Consider the following 10096-nt stretch of genomic DNA (forward strand, 5'->3'; position numbering starts at 1 on the left):
ACATTCCAGTGTTTTGTTGGTTCTTATCTCTCTGCATAGACTGTACACAACTGATTTAGAATCAAGGAAAGCATACCAAACGCCTTCTTCACTATCCTATCGATCCCCGACTCTACTTTCAAGGAGCTATGAACCTACACTCTAAGGTCTCTTTGTTCACCAACACTCCCTGGGACATTCCCATTAAGTCTATAAGCCCAGCTAAGATTTGCTTTCCCAAAATGCAGCACCTCACATTGATCTAAATTAAACTCCACCCATCACTCCTCAGCTCATCGGCCCTTCTAATCAAGATCCCGTTGTAATCTGAGGGGACCTTCTTTGCTGTCCACTACACCTCCAATTTTGGTGTCATCTGCAAACTTACTAATGATACCTCATAATGATACTAACATATATATAAATGACGGAAAGTGGTGGATCCAGCACTGATTCTTGTGGCACTCCACTGGTCACAGGGCTCCAGTCTGAAAAACAACCCTCCACCACCATCCTCTGTCTCCTACCTTTGAGCCAGTTCTGTATCCAAATAGCTAGTTCTCCCTGTATTCCATGAGATCTAACCTTGCTGATCAGCTTCCCATGGGGAACCTTGTCAAACTCCTTACTGAACTCCATGTAGATCACATCCACCGCTCTGCCCTCATCAATCCTCTTTGTGACTTTTTCAGAAAACTCAATCATGTTTTTGAGTCATGATTTCTCCAGCATTTTCTCTGTTTCAGATTTCCAGCATTCACAGCATTTAGCTTTTATTGGACAGCTTGCCATTTCACTTGGCAATGAAAAACATTTTGTGATTTACACATGAAAGAACTGGAACCAACCTGGTCATTCTAAAAGATGAGAGACTTCACACACAATCCAGATTTTTTTCAATATGTAATTTCAGTGACATCAAACTGTAAACTTTTGCCATAAATTCTGTGTCTTACAATCTTATACTCCACAACCACCTGACGAAGCAGCAGCGCTCCGAAAGCTAGTACTTTGAGATAAACCTGTTGGACTACAACCTGGTGTTGTCTGATTTTTAACGATGATTATTAGAAACTTGCACAAGATAATTCCAGGAATTGGGAGATCTTGGGGTGTATTGTCTGAAAGAGACAGCACAGCCACAATGGGCTGAATGCCTGCTATGATTCTGTTGATCTGTCCTCAATGTTTGCAACATCTCCAGTAACTCCTTCCCCACCAACTGCAAATATCTTCAAGGTGCTGCACCAAATAACATTGAGCCCTTTGCTATTTTCTCGTCTGCTCCATGTTCCTCAGAATTGAGTTGTGCAACATTGGAGTTTGGTTAATTTCTCGTCTGTCCGTTTGGGGACAAATGGGAAGTGAGATTGATTAATCAAGCAGCCAACAGTTTAGCATGAGATGATTGGGGTCAAAAACAATCAGTGAGAGTTTTAAACTCAGAAACACACAGTATGAGAGGTCGGGTGCAGTACATAAAGGCTGTGATTTTCTGCCTGCGGTGTGGCCCCAGTGGCCAAAAGGAGATGGCACTGGCCTTCTAAGCCAGAGATTGTGGGTTCGTGACCCATCTGGGGTGTCAGTCGCATGCCCTTTGTTAACTTGATTTCTAATCTACTTTGGGAAAATTTCCACATCTGTATTCAGTTGATGGGATGTGGCGCCCAACGTCATCTTTTGCAGGATTGAGGTGAATTGTCTGAAAGGGAAAGCACAGTCACAATGGCTGAAAACCTACTGAGATTCTCCTGGGGATGGCATGGTGGCTCAGTGGGTAGCACTGCTGCCTCACAGTGTCAGGGACCTGGCTTTGATTCCTCCCTTGGGTGTCTGTTTGTGTTGAGTTTGCACATTCTCTCCATGGGGTACTCCGGGTGCTTTGGTTTCATCCCACAGCTCCAAGATGTGCAGGTTCGGTGGATTGACTTTGGGGAATGCAGGGTGAGAGGATAGGGGTTGGGCCTGGATGGGATGCTCTTCAGAGGGTCAGTGTGGATGTGATGGTCTGAATGGCCTGCACTATTCACGCGAGGACTTTTATGAACAGTTTTGGAGCAGATGGTCAGAGCTCCACTGCAGGACCCAGTCAAGGCTTTGTTAAGGGTTTGGCATTCAGGTGTGTTTTCCTCTTCCCATGTCCCTGATCTTCCAGAATCTTCTGTGGCTTTGGCCAATACGGTCATGAGCTGGATTCACATCATCCAATGGGGTCACACCAATACCCTTCACTGTTGTCATGCCAGGAGCTAGAAAGTGGATTGACTCAGGCTCACACTTCTCCAATATACAACCCTCAGTCTGGTTGCAACTGGTTCTTCTTGAATCTTGGTAACTCTTTGATCTGAGCTGCACTGTTCTCTCGAGCCGATAGCTGCTGTTTTCTTTAGTTTTGCCAATTTTCAGTCAAGTCAAATTTCTTTAGCTGAGGATCAATTGAGAATGCCTAATTTTGTTGTCATGGTCATGTGACCATACAGGATTGAGATCAGGTGCACAGTGAAGGGTTAAACAAAATCAAAACCCCAAATAAGAATTGAGCCCACAATCTCTGGTTTAGGAAGTTAGTGCCTTACCCATGAGGTCACTGGGGCTCCAACAGATAGACCTACCAATCTATGGACAAAGCAGCTTCTGTTTTGGATGTGTTGGTGTCAGTCTAAGCTATATTCTGTCAACATTACCAGCTGAACCCCAGATTTCCTGCATGTTTGGTATTTATGATAAGGTCCAATATGTCAATGGAAATGATTGAAATCTGGGTGTTCAAGGTTGGAACTGATGGGGCTGTGGCTATGCATTTGGGCCCTTACCTTTCTTAGTCAAGGTATTGAATACAATTGCAAGGAGGCTACGATGGAGATGTGAGGTAGTTAGGCCATCGTTGGAGAACTTGGAGTGCCACATCCACAGATTGGACAACGTTTGTGGGAAGGCAACTGCTGAGGCTGACTCACAGAGTTTACAGAGGGAGATGGATGGGTTAAGGGCTTGGCAGAAAATTTAGCAAATAAAAGACAATGTGGGAATGTGTGAGGTCATACACTTTGGCAGAAAGAATAAAGCAGCTGGATATTATTTTTTAGATTAGATTAGATTGAGATAGATTCCCTACAGTATGGAAACAGGCCCTACGGCCCAGTTTCAATGGAGAAAGACAGCACAAAGTTACAGCACAGAGAGATATGAAATGTGTTTTTGCGGTCTCGCTATTGATCCTTCGCTGTGACCAACCTTCATGGTAATATCGGTGAGATGTTCTTGGTTTCTCTTTAGTTCTTGAGTCTGGTTAGCCCGATTATGATTTGCAGACCGTGGTGATGTCAGAGCTCCTTCATAACTGCTTCATCATTACTTGCAAAGCAAATATTTTCATGCATCTTCCACCTTTAGGGTCACTATTACCTTGGTCCGACTCATACCATTTAAAATATAAATTATTGAGTGTGGAATGAATTTATTTCACCTGTACTTTTTTCTGTTCAATGCCAACAGGACAGTATGGAAGTCTAACAAGCTCAATGTGTGCACAGCCATCATTGAAGGAATGGTCCCAGAAAGACAAGAACAAATGAGGGATATGGGCCAAATGCTGCCTTCTGGGACTAGATTAATTGAGGCGATCTGGTTGGCATGGTCGAGTTGGACTGAAGGGTCTGTCCAAGTCTATGACTCTGTATGTGTTAGCTTTCTTGAAGATTTTCACTCGTGTTACAGAGCCTTTTTAAATGACTATCACAATATTTTAAAATATATTTTTATTGAAAAAATGTATTTTTTAATATTACAAGAAATACAAAGCAATACAAATCAAAACAATTAAAAAAAACACAAGAAAAATGTAAAACAATTGCCACCCGCCCTCAGTTTTGTTGTGTACCATACTTGTGAGAAAATCCAAGGGGATGTGCTCCATAGCAATCTCCCGCCAACCCAACAGGCCCAGGGGGGTTTTCATATAACCAACCTAACAAGATATTCTTTCTTGCACAAAATATGAGGATATTGAGATGTTTTTTGTCTGCTCATCTGCAGGGAGCACACTGGGCAGGCCCAGAAGAAGAGATTCTGGATTAGTGGCGCTGGAAGAGCACAGCAGTTCAGGCAGCATCCAAGTAGCTTCGAAATCGATGTTCGGGCAAAAGCCCTTCATCAGGAATAAAGGCAGTGAGCCTGAAGCGTGGAGAGATAAGCTAGAGGAGGGTGGGGATGGGGAGAAAGTACCATGGAATACAATGGGTGAGTGGGGGAGGGGATGAAGGTGATAGGTCAATGAGGAGAGGGTGGAGTGGATAGGTGGAAAAGGAGATAGGCAGGTAGGACAAGTCTGGACAAGTCATGGGGACAGTAACTGAGCTGGAAGTTTGGAACTAGGGTGAGGTGGGGGAAGGGGAAATGAGGAAACTGTTGAAATCCACATTGATGCCCTGGGGTTGAAGTGTTCCGAGGCGGAAGATGAGGCGTTCTTCCTCCAGGTGTCTGGTGGTGAGGGAGCAGCGGTGAAGGAGGTCCAGGACCTACATGTCCTCGGCAGAGTGGGAGGGGGAGTTGAAATGTTGGGCCACGGGGCGGTGTGGTTGATTGGTGCGGGTGTCCCGGAGATGTTCCCTAAAGCGCTCTGCTAGGAGGCGCCCAGTCTCCCCAATGTAGAGGAGACCGCATCAGGAGCAACGGATACAATAAATGATATTAGTGGATGTGCGAGTAAAACTTTGATGGATGTGGAAGGCTCCTTTAGGGCCTTGGATAGAGGTGAGGGAGGAGGTGTGGGCGCAGGTTTTACAGTTCCTGCGGTGGCAGGGGAAAGTGCCAGGATTGGAGGGTGGGTTGTTTGGGGGCATGGACCTAACCAGGTAGTCGCGGAGGGAACGGTCTTTGCGGAAGGCGGAAAGGGGTGGGGAGGGAAATATATCCCTGGTGGTGGGGTCTGTTTGGAGGAGGCGGAAATGTCGGCGGATGATTTGGTTTATGCAAAGGTTGGTAGGGTGGAAGGTGTGCACCAGGGGCGTTCTGTCTCCCTCAAACAAATCGCCCACGCAAGACACACCCCTAGCTGCCCAATGTTTGAATCCTGAATCTATCATCGCCGGTTGAAAACCCGGCATACCCGGTGTAAGAGAAGATGTTTTGCCAAGATTGCCTTCCCTCTGCCGAATTGCCCTCCGTGCTTTAACAGTATCGATAACTATTGGGTTATGGCAATATTCCCTAACTGTCCTCATTTTGTCCAAACACAGCAAGTGAGTAAGGGGTCACCTTAGTCTGGGAGGTTTCAATATCTAACCCTATTGAAAGAGGGTCCCCACAAGCCCAATCACTCATGTAGGATAAAAGTGAGCTTAGTTGGTAGCTTTTAATGTCTGGGAGATCCACTCCCCCCAGTCTGTGAGACAATCGCAGTTTATCTCATTTAATGAGGGGCCACTGATGATGTCAAATAAAGGGGCTGAACCAGCCGTTCAGTCTCCTGAATGTTTGCTTATCGAAAATCATGGGGAGCATCCATATAGGGGATAGTAAACGAGGGAGAATATTCATCTTCATAATCGCTATCCGACCCAACCACGAGACCAGAAGCACCTCCATCTTTGAAGGTCTTGTTTGATTTTGTCAAATAATTAAACAAAATTGGCTTTGAACAGCCGATTCAGAACTGGAGTAATGAACATGCTCAAATACACAAAACCCCCCTGTGACCATTTAAATGGGAATCGATATTCACCCTCAAGACTTAACACTTTCATAAGACCACCCATAGGCATAGCCTCTGATTTTGCAAGATTAATCTTGTCCCCCAAAAAGGTGCCAAACACACAGATGCATGCTAACAGGCGAGGGACTGAAACTGCTGGATTTGATGAAAGAATGAGGACAAGATTGTTGGTTGCTTTTAATGTCTGGGAGATCCCAGACGCCCTCTCAACTCGGTCAAGCGCCTTCTCTGTATCTAGAGAAATCACCAATCCCTATATTGACTGTTGTTGACACACTTGAATTACATTAAGCAGCCTCCTAACATTATTGGAGGATCTGTGGCCCTTTATGAAGTCCGTCTGGTCCTCTTTAACAATAGAAGGTAACACAGTCTCCAGCCTGAACACAAGAGTATTAGAGAGGATTTTAAAGTCCACATTTAAGAGTGAAATGGGCCTGTACAAAGCACAGTCCCCCAGGACCTTCCCTTTTTTAAGAATAAGCGAAATATTGCCCTCTCTCAGAGATGGCGGGAGACAAACATGGCTGTATGAGTCATTAAACATGTTGAACATCGGGCCTGACAATATGTTTATAAATTCCTTCTAGAATTCACTGGGAAGTCCATCAGGACCGGGTGCCTTTCCATTCTGAATCTGCTTCACAGCCTCCTGCACCTCTTGCTCTGATAAGGGGACATTGAGAAAAGACTCTTGTTCAGGGGTCACACCCAGGAGCTCCAGATCCTTGAATAAAGCCTTCATTTTGGCCCGCCCCGCCTCACAAACCTCAGATTGGTATAACTTAGAGAAAATTCTCTGGAATGACACATTAATCTTTTTGGAGTCACACATTCGGTTCCCAGACCCTTCCCTAATCACCGTGATGGCTTGAGGGGCGCTCCTTTTCCGAGCGAGATATGCTAAGTATTTACCAGGCCTGTCTCCATGATCATATAACCTTTGCTTTGCAAAATTAAGCTCATTCTTTGCTGTCTGCGTGAGCACAGAATTCAATGCAGACCGCAGTGCCGTAATCCTCTGTAACTTGACCAATGAGGGCCTATCAAAGTAGGCCTTCTCAGCTGCCTTCAACCGTGCTTCGAGGAGACATTGCTGCTCACCCTTCTTCCGCCTCCTACTGGCAGAGTAGGAAATAACTGACCCACTGGCATAGGCTTTGACAATTTCCGAAAGGAAGGATGGGCTACTAACCGAGCGTGATTTATTGTCTAGGAACGCCCAAAATTCCCGAGAGAAATGCTCCACAAACGTATTATCCTTGATGATGAAGAGATCCATTTGCCAGTGCCTTGGACCCACTGTAACGTCCTTAATCTTAACCAACAGGTACACTGGAGTGTGATCAGAGATGGTAATATTACCGATCGTACAAGCTGCCACCAAGTCCAGGGTTGCCACGGGGATTGGAAAAAAATCAATCCTGGTGTGACATCTGTGTGTATTGGGAAAAACCGTAAAATCCCTGCCTGTAGGGTGGAGACACCTCCAGATGTCCACCAACCCTCACTCCACACACAGATCCACTCATTGTTTAGTTTGTACAGAGGATATCGGGGGTGGTGGCTTTGGGCAACCTCTGTACTGTGGGATACATGAGACAGTTAAAATCTCCCCCTATAATGATATGCCAGGACTCCAGACTGATCAATTTAGAAAACAAAAAGTTGAGGGGCTGGGCTGGAAGGCAAAAAACATTTAAACACCATATTCTTCACCATTTATCAAGGCTATAAGAGTTACAAACCTCCTCTGTGTGTGTCTTTAACACACTCTAGTAACTTAAATGGGAGATTCCCCCTCACCAATACAGCCACTCCCCTCTTTCTGGGATTAAATGATGTGAAGTAAACCCGATCAAGGCCATTCTGCTGTAGTTTCAAATGCTCCCTGTCATCCAAGTGCATCTCCTGTAACAAAGGAACATCCACTTTCTCCTTTCTAAGACTCAAAAGTACCTTCTTCCTCTTAATTGGTGAGTGACTTCCCTTGATATTCCAGGTTCACCATTTAATCAAGTCATTAGCCATAACCTTCTGCAGTAACATTTAAATTCCAGAGAGGAGGAACTCAAACCACAAATCACTGAGCCTTAGTGTCATATGCTCCATCAAATCTAAAAACTACATAAACTGAAACCACGACATTTAACAAACCTCCAAAACTATCAAAGATTAAAAGCAATACAAACCACCATATAAAGTGCCAATGGCGCTGAATAGGGGAACTCACCTCCTGCCCAAAGGGGGCAACTACCCATCCCAAACTGCCCATAAGTGAGCATCTAGCCATCCCAACCAGTTTCCCTCCTTCTAGCTCGAGCCGTTGCACAAACACAAGCAGAATAGAAAGTAAATATACCATAGAATAGCAATATAAATAAAGATAAAAAACATTTAAGATCGATGGGGTAAATACCCCACCCATCCTCTGGCATAACTTCACTTAGAAATTGAAAGTACACATCTCAACCACCACCAAACACAGTTTAAACCAGATTATTAACCAATCGGGAAAACAAGGAAAAGAAAGCTCCAACTGGACTTCCTCGGTTTTTTAAAAAACAACAAAGTCATAACCAAACAACACTATTTGTAGATACTAAATTGTTCAGATTCGGTTAATTTGTCCACAAAGTCTCTTGCCTTCTCCGATGTATCAAAGAGATGTACGGATCCATGTAAGGTTATCGGAGCACCGCCGGATACCTCAGAGAGTACTGGATCCCAAACTCCCTCAGTCTTCTCTTGGCAGAAACATTATCCGTCAGGGGGCGGGAATTAAACAGGCAGGGGTGACAAAGGAAGTCAGGAAATGTATCATAGGGAAAGAGAGAGCCTACAAAGTGGCCAAGAGCACTGGGAAATCAGAAGATTGGGAAGCCGACAAAAATAAACAGAGGATAACAAAGAAATAGAAATAGGAAGGAGAGGATCAAATATGAAGGTAAGCTCGCCAGTAATATTAGAAATGATTGTTAAAGTTTCTTTCAAATACATAAGAAACAAATGAGAGGCAAAAGTAGAAATTGGGCCGTTCCAAATTGATGCAGGAAGGTTCGTGAAGGGAGATAAGGAAATGGCTGAAGAACTTGGTAAATACTTTGTGTCAGTCTTCACAGTGGAAGACATGAGCATTATCCTAACAATTAAGGAGAGTCGGGGGCAGATTTGAATATGGTAGCCATTACAAAAGAGGAAGTGCTTGAAAAGCTAAAAGGTCTAAAAATTGATAAATCTCCCAGCCCTGATGGTCTACATCCGAGAGTTCTGAGGGAGGTGGCTGAGGAAATAGTAGAGGCTATTTTTAATCTTTCAAAAATCACTGGAGTCAGGGAAATTCCCAGATGATTGGAAAATCACTGTTGTAAACCCCTTGTTCAAGAAAAGATCAAGATAAAAGATGGAAAATTATCGGCTGGTTAGCTTAACCTCGGTTGTAGGTTAAATTCTAGGATCCATCATTCAGGATGAGATTTCTAAATTCTTGGAAGTGCAGGGTTGGATTAGAACAAGTCAGCATGGATTTAGTAAGGGGAGGTCATGCCTGACAAACCTGTTAGAATTCTTTGAAGAGGTAACAAGTAGGTTAGACCAGGGAAACCCAGTGGATGTTATCTACCTAGATTTCCAAAAGGCCTTTGATAAGGTGCCTCATGGGAGACTGCTGAGTAAGGTGAGGGTCCATGGTGTTCGAGGTGAGCTACTGGCATGGATTGGGGATTGGCTGTCTGACAGAAGGCCGAGAGTTGGGATAAAAGGTTCTTTCTTGGAATGGCAGCTGGTGACAAGTGGTGTCCCGTAGGGTTCAGTGTTGGGGCCGCAGCTGCTCACTTTATATATTAATGATCTGGATGAAGGGACTGGGGGGCATTCTGGCGAAGTTCACCAATGATGCAAAGTTAGGCAGACAAGCAGGTCGTTCTTAGGAGGTGGGAGGCTGCAGAAAGATTTAGACAGTTTAGGAGAGTGGTCCAGGAAATGGCTGATGAAATTCAACCTGAGCAAATGTGAGGACTTGCACTTTGGAAAAAGGAATACAGGCATGGACTATTTTTTAAACAGTGAGAAAATTCATAAAGCCAAAGTACAAAGGGATCTGGGAATGATAGTCCAGGAATCTCTAAAGGTTGACTTGCAGGTTGAGTCCGTGGTTAAGAAAACAAATGTAATGTTGCCATTTATCTCAAGAGGGTTGGAATGTAAAAGCAGCAATGTCCTTCTGAGACTTTATAAAGCTCTGGTTAGGCCCCTTTTTAAATACTGTATCCAATTTTGGGCTCCACACCTCAGGAAGGACATACTGGCACTGGAGCATGTCCAGCGGGGATTCACACAGATGATCCCTGGAATGGGAGGCTTAACATACAATGAACAGCTGAGGATCCTGGGATTGTATTGATT

The sequence above is a fragment of the Chiloscyllium punctatum genome, chromosome 18 (genome assembly GCF_047496795.1).
Source record: "Chiloscyllium punctatum isolate Juve2018m chromosome 18, sChiPun1.3, whole genome shotgun sequence".
NCBI lineage: Eukaryota > Metazoa > Chordata > Chondrichthyes > Orectolobiformes > Hemiscylliidae > Chiloscyllium > Chiloscyllium punctatum.